The sequence below is a fragment of the Belonocnema kinseyi genome, chromosome 1 (genome assembly GCF_010883055.1).
Source record: "Belonocnema kinseyi isolate 2016_QV_RU_SX_M_011 chromosome 1, B_treatae_v1, whole genome shotgun sequence".
NCBI classification, from domain to species: domain Eukaryota; kingdom Metazoa; phylum Arthropoda; class Insecta; order Hymenoptera; family Cynipidae; genus Belonocnema; species Belonocnema kinseyi.
Window position 1 is genome coordinate 8,900,250 of NC_046657.1, and position 15,427 is coordinate 8,915,676.

Consider the following 15,427-nt stretch of genomic DNA (forward strand, 5'->3'; position numbering starts at 1 on the left):
ATAAGTTTGATTTATTTATTGGGTTTCTGAATTTTATATAAGTTCGTAACGTGATTTCCACTTATACCCCCCCCCATATTAACTTTTGCCCCCCCCCCCCCGGGGGGATTAGGTTTTGGAAAGTACCGTCAGGGCACTTTTTAGTTTATAACTACACCACCGGATATCTATGAAAATTGGAAAAGACAATTTTCAAATTCTTTTTTGGACCCCTCTAAAGCCTAAATCTTAGGGGCTTAGGAGTGCTCATAGGGGCATAGGTGAGAAGGAAAGAGAGGTAAGGTTTGGCTCAATTCAGGTGAAAAATAAAGTAACCTTTTATTTACCACTCACCATTTACCTTTTTTTTATTTTTTTATTTTATTTATTTATTTATTTTTTTTTTATTTATAAGTAATTTTATTTCTTAAAAATAAAGGTCAAAGACTGACCGTTGGCTTCGGTTGGTTCAATTCAGGTGAACAGGAGGGAAAAGGCGCAGGAAAGCTCATAGAAACTGGTGAGCACAAAGGAGCAGAATAAGTCAAACAGGTATATATAGGTATATAGTTGTGCTGCAAAATTCTCTATCCACGTTTAAATTACAGGTAAACAGTAAAAGCAACATCGGGCTGCAAGAACTCACAAAATATTTAAAAGATTTATATTTTAATAATAAATAAATAATATAAAAATAAGTAATACATCAGTATTTAAATTTAAAAAATAATATATTAAATTTAAACTTCACCTATCTTCTCTTAAGACATTGATTTATTTTGTAACTTAAATTTAATCCTCTTTTTTTTTAGAACAAAAATCGGTCTGCAGAATTCCTGAAAATAAAACCAAGAATCCAACCACCAAATCCCCTTCCAGTAAAAAACTTTTGTAAAACATAATTTGTTAATAATAAAGAAACTTTTTTTTATTGTGATTTGATAATAGTAAAAATAAAAAAGGCGAAATAAATAGAAAAGTGAACTAAAGAAATTTGGTTGGTTGCCTTTTCATTTTTCTTTCTTCTTTTTTTATTTTTGTCCAATAAGGAAAATTTTTGTCTTCTCGTTTTTAGGAAAAAAATATCATCTATTTTCAAATTTCAACAGGAACATTTTATGTTGGTTGTCTAAATTTGGTCATTGGATTCTTGGTTCTTATTTTCAGGAATTCTGGACATTAAATTGATTATTGGACGTTAAATATGATTTTAAATTTCTTTAATTAAAAAAAAAATCCGTTTATTTTCTAACATTTTGTTATAAATTTAAAAAAAAACGAGAAAATTCCAGTAAATTCAATATTATTGACACCATTTTTTTCAAATAAATACAATTCTTTAAAATTAGCAGATTATATTTGTTATTAATAACATTTGTCGCACTACATGCCGAATTATCCGACACCGTACTTTTAATATATATTTTTAACATAAAAAAAACATTTTCAAGGTATTTTCGTATTCGTATATTATTTTTGTATGCAAATTTTATTTTTAAAGCTCAATAATAAGAAAAATAAATAAAAATAATAACAATAAAAGAAAATTGTCCATTTTTTCATATTTTTCATTGCTTTATTTATGTTTAAATATTAATTTTTAAAATTAAAGCTTCTCTATACCTTGATCCTACAATATGTTCATTTTCACTTTAAAAGTTGAAACTTTAGAGGTTTTATATGTTGTTCAAGATGAATAACTCTTAGAAAGAAAAATGAAAAATCCGAAATTTATAGGATATTTTTATCAGTTCTTGCTCGAATCATCCTGTCAATTTTACGTTAGTCCAAGGATCTTTATCCTATAATAAAACTAGAATTTGATCAAACTTTCAAGGTTTTCATAGCGACAGAAAAACTTTTTGGGTTCAAAGTTCCACTATTCAGATGAATGTGAAACTACTTCATTAAAAATTAATTTTTGTTGTTGATGTTTCATCATTTTACTTGAATCCCGTTTTTTGTTCAAAAATTAAACTATTTTTTTGAACATTTTTTGTGGATGTAAATTATTTTTTTTTATAATAAAAATTTAACTATTCCATGTTTGGTTTAAAATTTATTTTCATTTGAAAATTCAATTATTTAGTTGCAAATTTCTTTATTTTCTTTTTTATTCGTTTCTTTAGTAAAAAATGCATTTTTTAAACTACAAATTTAACTATTCGATGTTTGGTTTAACATTTATCTTCTTCAGTTAAAAAATTCAGCCATTTGATTGAAAATTTCTGTATTTTGTTGAAACTTTGTCTTTTGTTAAAAATCCAAACATTTTGTTACAAATTAATCCGATTGGTTAAAAATTCATTACTTTGATTGAGAACGACTTTTTTAAAATTAAAAATTAGTTTATTTAAATTTACAATTAATTTTTTTACATAAAAGTTATTTTTTATAGTTATTTAATCTTCTTCGTTGAAAATTCATCTGTTTGGTTGAAATTTCATCGATTTTGTTGAAAATTTGTATTTTTTGGTGGACAACTAACCTTTTTGGGTGCAAATTTTATTAAAATTTAAAATATTTGGTTTAAAGTTCATGTACTTCGTTAAAATAAGTTTTTTTTTATATTGAAAATTAATTTTTTGAAAAAAAATAACTTCAATTTTTCGTCGAAATTTTTTTCTTTTTGATAGATATTTTTTTCTTTTGTTTGAAAATTAATTTTTTTGGTTGAAAATGAACTCTTTCGCTGAAAATTTATTTCATTTGGTTATAAATCTATTTCTTTAAATTAAAATTAAAGTATTCTATTTTTGGTTGAAAACTTATCTTCTTCGGTTGAAAATTCATCTATTTTGTTGAAAATGTATCAATCTTGTTTTTTGTAGAACATTTATCTTCCGGAATAAAATCGAACTATTTGGTTAAAAATTTAGCAAGTTTTGTTGAAAATTAGTTGTTTTTTTTTTTGTCAAAAATTAATTTATTTAGTTGAAAACTAGTATTTTTTATTCAAAAAATTAATTACTTTTGTAGAATGTGCATATTTTTGGGTTGTAAATAGAAACTTTTTTTCAAAACTCAACATTTTAGATGACATTTTTTTCTTTATTGATTGAAAAATCTTTTTTTTTTTTAATTTATATTTTTTGGTATAATTGAGCAGTTTCTTATTAACAATTTAAATATTTTTTGGTGGAAATATCAACTATAACACTTCTTTTTGGAAATTAATTTATTTCTGAAAATTTTATCATACCAATTAAAACTCTATTTTGTTAAAAAAAAATTCTTTCTTGGTAGAAAATTTCCTTTTACTTGGTTGAAAATTAATAATTATTTTAAGTGGAAATGTAACAATAAAATTTTTTATTAAACAATTTTCAATTTTTCTTAAACTTTATCTATTTTGTAGAGAAAGATTCAAATAATTGAAAAAAATCCATCTCTAGTTATCAACCAAACAGTTGCATTCACAACCAAATAGTTGAACATTTAAGTTAAAAGGATGAATTTTCTGTCAAAAAACACAAATTTTCAACGAATCAGTTAAATATTTAACAAAATAATAATATTTTTAACAAAATACTTGAATATTCAACTAAAACCATATATTTTCAGCAAAAAATTACTTTTTAACAAAGATGTTCAACTCTCAACCAAGTTATTGCATTTTCAACAAATAAAGATTATTTTTCAACAAAAAATACAATAGTTGATATTTCAGCAAAAAAAATTGTAATTTAAAATCGAAAACAACCTAATGTTGAATTTTCAAGCCAAAAAGGAATAATTATCTATAAAACATTTGAATTATCTACTCAGAAATATTTACAATTTAAAATGTGACTGCTAAATTTAAAGTTCATAAAATGTATTTAAAAAAGAAATTTTCAACAAAATCGTTATAAATTTTCAACCAAGTTGTTAAATTTTCTATGAAGAAGAGTAATTTTCTACCAAAAAAAATTAACAAATAAATAAATACACTTTTCAACCGAATAATTGATTTTTTTATCTAAAAACTATCAATTTTCTACATAAAATGGATTAGTCACATTTACAGTCCAAAACAATAATTTTCAATAAAAGAATAAAACTAATTTTTAACAAAATAGTTTAATCTTCAACCAATAACATTTTTTTTTTAGCAAAGTAGTTTAATTCTCAATCAAGCAGTTGAATTTCTAGCGAAGAAAAAATTAATTTTCAACTAAAATTATAAATCTTTAAGCGGAATACTTGAATTTTCAAAGAAAAAAAATGAGTTTTTAAACCAGAAAATTAATTTTCTAAGTGGAAGATAAATTTTCTACTTCCAACTAGAATTATTAATCTTTAATTTTATTAGTTTCATTAAAAAAAAAAGATTAAATTTAAACTAAAAAGATGCATTTTTACCTAAAATTATAGAATAGTTAGATTTTCAGTTAAAAAAATAATAACTTTGAACAACATAAATAAATTTCAAAAAAATAGTTACATTTAAAAAAAAAGTGATAAATTTTCAATTTAAATTATGAATCTTTAAATTGAATAGTTGAAATTTTCAATCAAGAAGATTATTGTCCACCAAAAAACATATTTCCAACAAAACATGAATTTTCAAATTATAAATAATAATAATAAATAAATAAATTTTCAGTACAATAAATTAATTTTCAGCGAAAGAGTAAAGAAATTGTCTACAAAATAGCTCATTTTTATACGAGAGATGAATTTTTAATTAAAATAATGAATCTTCAACCAAAAAAAATTATTTTTCAACAAGAGAGTTGAAATCTTAAACAAGTAATTAAATCTTTATTCCAAAAAAGATTAATCCTGTACAAAAAATTGAGTAGTTGATATTAAAACCAAAATAGAATTAAATTTTTAATAAAAATCAGTTGATCTCCATCAAACAGAAGAAATTTTAACCAGATAAAGCTACTTGAATTTTCATCCCAAATATTAATATTCAAGCAGCGAAAATAAAAAAGTTAATTTTTCAGTCATCAAAATTAATTTTTATCTTAAAATGAAGTAAATTTTCGCCTGGAATGATGAATCCTCAATTGCAATAGTTGAAGTTTAATCAAAAATATGAATTTTCAACTTAGGAAGAAAAATTTCGAACCAAAAAGGATGAATTTTCCACCAAAAAGTTTATTTCTCAACCAAAACTTGCATAGGTAAATTTTTAGTTCAAAAATTTTTCCATAAAAACAAATTATCGACCAGTGATTAATTTCTAACTAAAATAATGATTCTTCAACTAAAACAGATTAATTTTTAACCAAAAACATTATTTTTTAACAAGACAGTTTAACTTAAAAGCAAGTTGTTTTATTTTTAAACAAAAAGATTAATTTTTTAACTAAAATAGACGATTTTTTAAAACAAAATACATGAATTTTTAGCGAAATAATTTATTATTATCTAAAAAAAGCAACCAAATTCAACCAAACAGTTGAATTTTTACGAAAAAGATGAATCTTTAATTGGAATAGTTAAATTTTCACCTAAAAATGAAAATTTTCAACAAAAAGATTAATTTCCACCTAAAAGACAAATTTTCAACTAAAAAAGAGAATTTTTTAAACAAGACTTGAATAGGTAATTTTTCAACTAAAATTCTACATTTAAAGTTTAAAAAAAATTATTTCCAATTAAAAAACGAATATTTAACCTAAATTACAAATTACCGAAAAAAAGAATTAAATTTTCAACAAAAAAATAAATTTCAACAAAATAGTTCAAATTGAAGCGTGAATAGTTAAATTTTCAATAAAAAGATTAATTTTCAGTACAAAAGTAAAGAAATTGTGAACAAGATCGCTAATTTGGACGCTAAAGAAAATCTATTTTTAAGAAAATAATTTAAATTTAAACATTAAAACGTTTAAAGCTGTCAACAAAATAGCTCATTTCTAAACCAGACATAAATTTTCAATTAAACTGATTAAGCTTCAACCAAAAAATTACTTTAAAAAAAAAGAAAACTATTCTCCAACAAAATTGTTAAAATTTAAACATGAAAAGTTAAATTCTCAATAAACAATTAATTTTCCGCGAAAGTGTAAAGAAACTGTAAAAAATAGCTGATTTTTAAGCCAAATAAATAAATTTTCAATTAAAATTATGATTCTTGAACGAAACAAATTAATTATCAACAAAAGAAAATCTATTTTTCAAGAAAATAATCCAAATTTAAACATTAAATTGTTTAAAGCTGTCAACCAAATAGCTCATTTCTAAACCAGACATAAATTTTCAATTAAACTGATTAAGCTTCAACCAAAAAATTAATTTAAAAAAGAAACTATTCTCCAACAAAATTGTTAAAATTTAAACATGAAAAGTTAAATTCTCAATAAACAATTAATTTTCCGCGAAAGTGTAAAGAAACTGTAAAAAATAGCTGATTTTTAAACCAAATAAATAAATTTTCAATTAAAATTATGATTCTTGAACGAAACAAATTAATTATCAACAAAAGAAAATCTATTTTTCAAGAAAATAATTCAAATTTAAACATTAAAATCTTTAAAGCTGTCAACAAAATAACTCATTTTTAAACCACACATAAATTTTCTTTTAAATTGATTAAGCTTAATTAATAACAAAAATTAATAACAAAAAAACTATTTTCCAAAAAAATTGTTAAAATTTAAACATGAAATGTTAAATTTTCAATAAACAATTTTCCGAGAAAGTGTAAAGAAAAAGTCAAAAGTAGCTCATTTTAAAACAAAATACATGAATTTTTAAATAAATTGATAAATTTTCAACCAGAAATAATAGAATAGTTTAATTTTCAATTAACAAAAAAATATTATAAAAAAAAGAGAACGAATATTCAGAAAATAGGTAAATAAAGTAATATAAAGCTACTTCTAATTTATTCAATTATTTCTTTATTCCATTTTATATTGCAATAAAAAAAACCAGGAACGCTCTCGATAAAATTCCCTGACAATTTCAGATTTTCCAAGGTAGGCTGAACCCCAGAAAAAATAGGTACGAATAGCTCAATTTTTCAGTACTTATAGCCGAACCCAAAAAAGGGACTATTTGTGCAGTAATTTCGGTACAAATAGCCGGATTTCTTCCTTTCCCGTTTTAATAATTGAAATTCTTTCTTAAATAAACAAAAAAATAAAAAAAAACAGAAGAAAACATCGTTAAAAATCGATAAAATAATATCAAAGAAAGAAAAAAGTATTGAAAACAAAAACTTGTATTGCAAAAACTTGATAGTGCGAGTATATATGCCAATGATAAGCTTTAATGTCGCCGATAACAACAGGTTGCAATGGCTGCAATTGCAATTTCCTACTTTTATACCTAACCTCAAAACAAAAACGTTCCTCAACAATATTTCAATTTATTTTCGTCCTCCATAAATAATCAACTACTCTAAATTGTACTTACGATCAAATAATTAAGAAAATAACAAAAAAATTTAATTTATTAGACTTTTTTCTTCATTTAGAGCATTTGCACGAAAATGATGCCAAAATACTAAAATAGTGTGTGTACAATCTTGGCCGTACGTGAAACACGAACACAACTTTCATGTTTATGGCATTTGATGGTTACGTGTCGTTCTTCGAGGTTGAAAAAGAGGTAAGTCTTCAAAATCAATAATTTCGTACTCTAAAAATACTCGAGCCACTAACATGTCTTCTTGATTGCATTTCTGACTGTCTCTAACAACCAAAAACCAATAAGCAAAATGTAGAAAAAGCTTTTAATCCTCTCTAAAAGGTCATTTCCGTGCATGAACATGAATATAACCTCTAAAAGTCCATTAACACTTTTTTGTAGATTTCACTCATTTCCGAGCATTTTCAAAAGTAAGATATTCCTCTTTTTCGAAAACGGGACGAAACTGTTCAAATTTTTCGTTCCAAATTTCGTACTTGCAGAAAACAATTTGTAAACAATAAAACCACGTGCGTCTATTTTGATGGTTACAAAATGGTTTATTTGCCGGTTGTGGTTTGGAACTGTCAAAAGAGAAAATCGACGGTTTTTAGTTTTTGAGAACACGGCCATCCGGATACGATTCCCATTGATTGTGATCAAAAGACAATTGAAAACGGCATTCTAACCTCAAAATTGTGGCTGATTTTGCTTCAAAAAGTCAAATCTAGGCGAATCAGCCAATAGGAGACTTGTTTGCGATGTTCTCATTGGTCGTTTCCGTTAGAGCGATTCTGGACAAGTAATCAAAACAAGAAAATCGCGCACTTGAAAACTGAAAGCGAGTGGCGCGAAATTTAAATTTTGTTTATTATTTTGGTGTTTTTAATTAACAATTGGATACGAATATCTCTGGAAAAGTGGCGATTTACTTAATAAAGGGTATTTTATTATTATTTCATAGTTGGAGGATTTGAAACTGTAATTTACGAGAATTTAGTAACCTAACCTAAAATTCTAACCTCAAAGAGTAAACAACACGTCTGGTAAAAAAATTTCCATTGTCAGTGTGATAGTGCTTGATCAGTCTCAACTTTTTCATTCCGTTTCCTGTATTCTGAAAATCTAATTAACAGAGGTCATGGTTGATTAGTTAAAAATTTATTAATGTTTGAAATTCTTAAGTGGGCGGGGAATCCCAGATTCCTGCTTGTGCCGCCCCTGAAGAATGGTTAGTGTGAAAGTAAATCAATATCCTGAGAAATATTTCAAATAAGGTTCAAATCTAGTATAATTGTGAGCTAATTATGATTTTTAATAATAAATAAATTTACAAAATTCTAGCAACAATATTATTTTACGCGTAAAAATGTTGAAATAAGATTTCTAATTCAATAAATTAAAATTAAAATTAATTTTCCTAATAAAACTTTTCTGGTAAAATATTTTTTAAATATGGTAGATTAGAAAGAATGTTTCTACACTTTCGTATTTTTGACAACAAATAAGCACATTTTTATTAGCTTGTTGATGATAAAACAAAATAATATTGAACTTTATAATACAAAAATATGAAACAATATGAAGAATTTTTTGAAATTTTTATCATTATTTTTTTGTTTGTCATTACAAAGTTGTTGTATAAGTTGTCACACCAAAAATTAATTTTAAAAAGAGCTTTAACAAGAATGGTGTGCCCCTGAATTTAATGTATTTAAATTAAACTCAGGAGCCAGGATTATTTAAAAAAAATTGTTTAAAATGCAACGAATCAAATTTCCAAGAATTCGGTAGATTGGAATACAGTATAAAAATTTTGAAATACTGTCTTCTAAATTTAATGCATTTAAATAAAGGGGGGGGGAGGGCAGATTTATTTTAAAAGGATTTAATAGCGAAAATTTACCAGTTGAAATTTAAGGAAATTTTAAGAAGCTTTTCACTAATATGGAATTTTCAAGGTGGCACCCGAAATTAATGGATTTAAATGTGAACCAGGGGCCAATACATTCAAGAATCATAATAAAAAGAAAATATAATTTTGTACATTTCAGAAACTTTCAGAATAATAGCAAAGATTTAAATTTGAACTTCTTATCAAAATTTAATTTAAAATTTAAAAAAATTTTTGTTAGACTTTTTAGTGATCGTCCGGCAACTTTTTTTTATTCTGAAAGTTAAGAAAAAAATGCCCCGCAGCACGGGGACATTTTCAATGCGCGCGGCGCTCGTTTCCGTAGTTTAATGCATATCAGTTTTTGAATTTTTTCGAGTTTTAAAGTGTCATGAGGAGAATTTGCAAGTCTTTTTTCAGTGTACCAGAAAATTTTACAACAATTTTCTAAAACTCACGATAAATTTTTATTCGCATTTTGAAAAAGCTCTTTTTGAATTTTTGTCTGATCGAAAAATTTAAATGAAATAGTTTCTAAATATATTTTATATCAAGTGACAAATTTAAATGAAATTTCCTAATCTATTAGAAAAATATTTTTTTCTATTTTTCTGAACATTCTCAGAATTTTCAAAAGTATACCTTTTTTCAAAATTGAACATTTTATTTTGATAATGTGGAAGTCTTCTACCCATCTATAAGAAACTTTGACCAAAATTTCTAAAAATTAAAGAAAAAAATTTTTTATTTTTGAAAATGCTCTAAATTTTTTTATTTCGGTTGGAGATATCTGCTTAACGAACTTGACCTTCATTTTGGGATCCTTAAGAAGTGTATCAAAGGCTGACTTGATTGGACAAATTCTTCAAAATTCAGCTTGGCTACAATATTCAGGTTACCATACATACATCCATACAGACAGACGTACAGGCAGACGGACACGGAGAAAAATTTTGGATTCTGTGAGTGCCGAAACGTAAAGATCCATTAAAAATCAGAGATCGTAAATTTGGAAGATTACATTTCATGAATGAGAATGTAAAAAGAAATAAAAAATATTTTTTAAATAAATATCAAAGTAAGTTGAAAAAAGTTACACTAAAAAAGTATTTAAGAAATTAAAAAACAATTTAATGTGTAAACCCAGTGAAAAATCGCAGTGGCCAGTGGAATATAATATTAAATTTTAAAAACCACGATTTCCCGTCTCCTAGGGTGAGATTCCGATACCTGCAAACTATCGGATGTCTCTTTCTATCCTATGTATTCCAGACAGAGCGGTCCAACAGTGTGAGTCGATAAGTCCGAACGAACTACCGATTCAACCGATCGGACCTCTCTTTCTACAACTTTAGGGATTGAAAGAGATAACTTACAAATTTTAATAGCGTATTTCCGTGTTAAAGTTAAAGTTAATAAATCTCTCTCAACTCAGAAAGAAACTTTTATTAATAACGAATTGTCGTTTATTTAAAAAAAAAAAAATGTTTCGAATGTAGATGTGGCATAATGTCTGCACGCCGAGGGCCAAGCAATAAGTGCCTTTACGAGCCGCTAGGTAGCGCTTTGAAAATTCATCTCTGGTTGAAAATTTAAGTATGTATTTTGATGAAAATTATTTTTTTCTAATTTATGGTTTTCAGTTGGAGATACATCTTATTATGATAGCAAATAATTCTTGTTTAAAAATTCATCTATTTTTGTCAAAGATTCGTTTCTATGTTTGAAAACTGAAGTATTTTGTTACATATTTTCTTTTCTGTTAAAAATTAATTTTCCAAACTAAAAATTTAACTGTATGCTAAATTTGTTGTCAACCAACATTTTTTGTTGTTGAAAATTTTTATAATTAAACTATTTTGATGAAAGTTAATTTGCTTTTTGTTGAAAATTAACTAAAGGAAAATTTAGCTTATCCATATTTGATTGAAAAACTATCTTTTGTTTATTTAAAAATTGGTCTCTTCGTTGAAACTTAATCTTTTCGGTGAAAAGTCCATCTTTTTAGTAGAAAATCATTTCATTGGCTGAAATTATAACTACTTTTTTAACATTCGTTTTATTTTTTTTGGTAGAGTATTATTCTTGTTATTTAAAAGTGTCTGAGAATTTACCGATTTTACTAAAAGTTATTGTTTTAACATTGAAAATGATTTTATCACCAATAATCTCCTCGTCCCAAAATTCGGGATGAGTTCAAAAATATTTTTCATGAGCTTGAATAGTTCCGAAAAATTTCATCCACCCCCTTTTTCAACTCACTCAATTAATCGGGACGACTAGACAGTTACTTAGACAGTAGACACAGCCAAACAAATAATTTTAAAACAAACAAAAAATAAATTTTTAACCAAAAAAATTAATTTTTAACGATAAAGACGATTTCAAAAAATAAGAGCCGAATTTTCAAAGCAATATCTGAATTGTCAACCATATAGTTAAATTTTCAACTAAAAAAATGTGTTTGACCAAGAAATGAAACAGTTTATTTTTCAGTTATCAAATACTTTGGAGTCAAAAATAAAAGAAGTTTTAAGGAAATAATTAAATTTTCACAAGAAAAAAATAAATTATCAGCTAAAAAGCATAAATTAAAAAAAACTGGCGTAGTTAAATATACAGTTACAAAAATTAAAATTCAATAAAACAAAATTTTCCCGATGAACGGATACATTCTCATCGCACGCCGCACGCTGATCGCTAGTTTGTACGCGCTTAGGGCGCGCATCTGTTGGTTACCTCTCTCCATCTTTGTACTTCCCCCACATGTGTGGTTCAAAGCATCGAAAACCTTTATTTTGGCGATTGTGAATTCTCTTTTGTTAAAGCTCCTTAGGTTTTAACGAACATATGCGCAGCATGTATCTCGTGCTTCGCATTTGTTTTTCTAAAAAATTCGAAATTTTCTTAATTATGTTTAACACTATTGTATCAAGTCTATATGTATTACATTTATTTATTTACCTCGGTCGTTTTTGCAAAAAAATTATTTTGAATATTATAGATTGTATCGTTTGTCCAAAAATGCAATTTCTTCATTTCTACGGTTGTTTTTTTTAACAAAAACGACGCGTTTTTTCGAAAAGTTATGAATAACATAATTTTTAGATCTTTTTGAGTTGCACAATTTGTGTTGATTAATATTTTTTCGTATCTTGTATAGTTTAGCCGCTTAATGGAATTTTTGTTTTTAATTATTTGTGTTGCGATCAAAATTAGCATTTTCGATTTTTCAAGAAAATTCAAGAATTTGGTACGACAATCTTGTAGGACTTTCAGACAACAACAGAAGTTTATACCTTCTCACTGAGATGATAATGTAAAAATCATTTTCAACAAAATCGGTGAAATTTTAACCGTTCTCAAACAAGATGAATAATAATCTACCAAAAAAGACTAATGGATTATCTACGCAAATTTTTAACCATTTTTAAAGTAAAATAATATTTAAAAAAAAATACGAATTTTAAACAATGTAAATGAAGTTTCAGCCATATAGTTGAATTTAGAACTGACAAAGGTAAATTTTAAACCAAAAATTGAGCATAGTTTAATTTTCAGTTAAAAAAAAAATTCGAACCAAAAAAAAAAGGAATTTAAAAAATTGATTGTAATAAAAAAAAAGAATTTTTAAACAAGAAAAATGATTTTCAGCCAAAAATAGATACAAGCCTTTTCGTGAAATTTGTCCAAAATCTAACCGCGCGAAAGTTCAAAACTACTTCCTCTGATTGCCACGTGGCGGTCGCGGTTTTTCCCGTCGATTTTCACGTCTTGCAGGTAGGCACCCATCGGTCTTCTCGCGACGGTTAGTGGTTTTACGAACACACAGACCGGAAGCTTGTTGCAAGTGGCGTAATCCTCTACTTTTTCGGCTCGAGGTGGCTGATTTTCGCGTTTCGCGATACGTTAACGTGTAAGTCGACACAAATGGCGAAGTGCAGTTGTTATTTTCTCAAAAAGAGCATGAGAAAATAGTTTTTGGCGAACCGCGAACGGCCTGATTTCGTCAAGATTCACGGTGTTTCTCCACCCAACACTCGTAAGTTTCTGGCCTTTCTTCTTCCGACTCCAAAAATGTAGACTCGATTGTTGTTCCTCACTGCGCATCATTTCGTCTCCACCTCGCTAAACCAGCATGCTTTTTCCTTTTCTCTGCATTTTTTTCAAGCATTTTCTTCTTCTCGCTGTTCCGCCTTGCTTAAAATCACACAATTTTTCAGTTATCTCCCGGGGAAAAGGTTATAAATCAAAGGAGGAAATAGTAAATCAGTGCAGTTTTTCGATGCTTTGTGCGTATTTGTCTATCGCACCCACTTGCTACTTTTCGTTTTTGAGAAGTTAATCCTAAAACGTTTTGCGAGATCTTTCAGCTTATTGGGATCATTTTAATTACATCAATGCGTGTTTAATGTATCGAATTAATGAGCCGGTGATATTTTAAAATAATTTTTTTATCAAAGTTGTAACATTTTTCAAAAATCTTTGCATGTTTCAACAGATCTTTGTGAATGTGCATTTTTCAGAGAGTGTCTTTAATTATTGCTTATAATTAATATTTTTGTTGATATTTCTTTAGGTTATAATTCAAGTTTGCAAAATAATTGCGTCAGAAACTATTTAACACGCCTGTATCGAGTCTGTGACTGTTAATTTTAATTTAACGTTTATTTGTGAAAATTTTAGTTTTTATATCAATTTTTTTGTTTGCAAAAATATGATTTTGGAAAATAATAAAACATCATCGGGGCAGTTAGCTTCATTTTATTTATTTTTAAATCTATTTTTTACAATGAGCTGATACATGAAAATATTTAATCAGGATCGCTTTTTGGGTTTAGTTTTAAACGTGAATTTTAATTGAAAATTAAAAATATATATTTTTTGTTTAAAATACATTCCCTGAATTTTCGTAAATTTTAGTTTTAAATTCAATTTTTTTGTTTGCAAAAATGTGTTCTCTTTTTGGTAATTGTCTTCCGTTTTCTTTCACTTCAAGGAAAAAGAAAATTTGCTGAGACTTTAAAAAAAATTAAATTATCTGGAATTTATGGCAAATTAGATAATACATTTTTAGGAGAAATCATACTTTTCTGTGTTTAATTTTGTAATTTTAGAAGGTAATTTTAATTAAAAATAGGAATCTTATTAAAAAGACATTTCCCGAATTTCCGGAAATTTTATTTTTGTATTCAATTTTTTCTTGAAAAAAAATGTCCTACGTCTTTTGTACAATTTTCATTCATTTTTTTTCACTACAAGATAAAAGATAATTTTTAAAAAATGAACCGAGACTTTTTTTCTGTAATGAATTAATTAAAATTATTAACGCTGACAATTTTTAATTAATTATTCAGGTTAGAAAATAAATTTCACTTCATATTCTTTAGCATGCTTTTATAAAAAAAATCTCTATTTTCCACAATAAATTATTAAATAAAAAGATTCAATTTGATAATTTTAATTAAAAATATGAATTTTGTATTAAAAAGACATTTTCAGAAATTTTAGTATTGAATTAAATTTTTTGTTGCAAAAATAACTCAAGTTGCTAAATAGGCAATTTTCTTTCAATTTCTTCCACTACAAGATAAAAGAAAATTTAAGAAATTTACCGATACTTTTATTCTTTAATTTATGAATTAACATGATTACGTTGACAATTTCTAAATAATTATTAAGGTTAGAAAATAAATACTATTTCACATTCTTTGGCATGTTTTTATAAAAATAAAAAATTCGTATTTTTCGCAAAAAAACTATTAAATAGAGATTTAATCAGATTTACTTATTTGAATCAGAAAAAAATGTAATTGAAATAAAAGGCGAAGGATACTGAATTTTAAATTAAAATTTAGTGTGTTCGAAATATAAATTGTAAATTTATATGAGAAATAATCATTTTTTGGGTTTAATTTTAAAAAAAATTTAGAATTTAATTTTAATTCCAAATTCAAGATAGGAATCTTTTATTGAAAAGACATTCCTCGCATTTTCCGAAATTTTAGTTTTGAATTCAATTTATTTAACTATAAGATTTTTAATAAAAGAAACCCAGACTTTATTTCTGTAATGAATGAATTGAATTTATTAACCTTAACAATTTTTGACTAATTATTGCGGTTAGAAAATAAATTTCCCTTGAAGATTCTTTAGTATCGTTTTATAAAAATATATATATTTTTCACAATAAACTATTAA

The 15,427-nt window shown here is 25.6% G+C and overlaps 1 protein-coding gene across 5 annotated transcripts in view; it reads left to right on the top strand.

Moving 5' to 3' along the window:
- Window positions 1–7,356: 7,356 nt before the first annotated feature.
- The window catches only part of LOC117179068, an 85,437-nt gene continuing 77,366 nt past the window's right edge, over window positions 7,357–15,427 (top strand). For 4 of the 5 annotated variants that reach the window (XM_033370742.1, XM_033370920.1, XM_033370979.1 and 1 more), the window contains exon 1: window positions 13,059–13,268. The gene's annotated coding sequence lies outside the window, so the exon portion shown is untranslated. Of the gene's footprint in view, window positions 7,534–13,058; window positions 13,269–15,427 lie in introns of those variants that run through there. The other variant, XM_033370818.1, reaches the window with a different exon arrangement.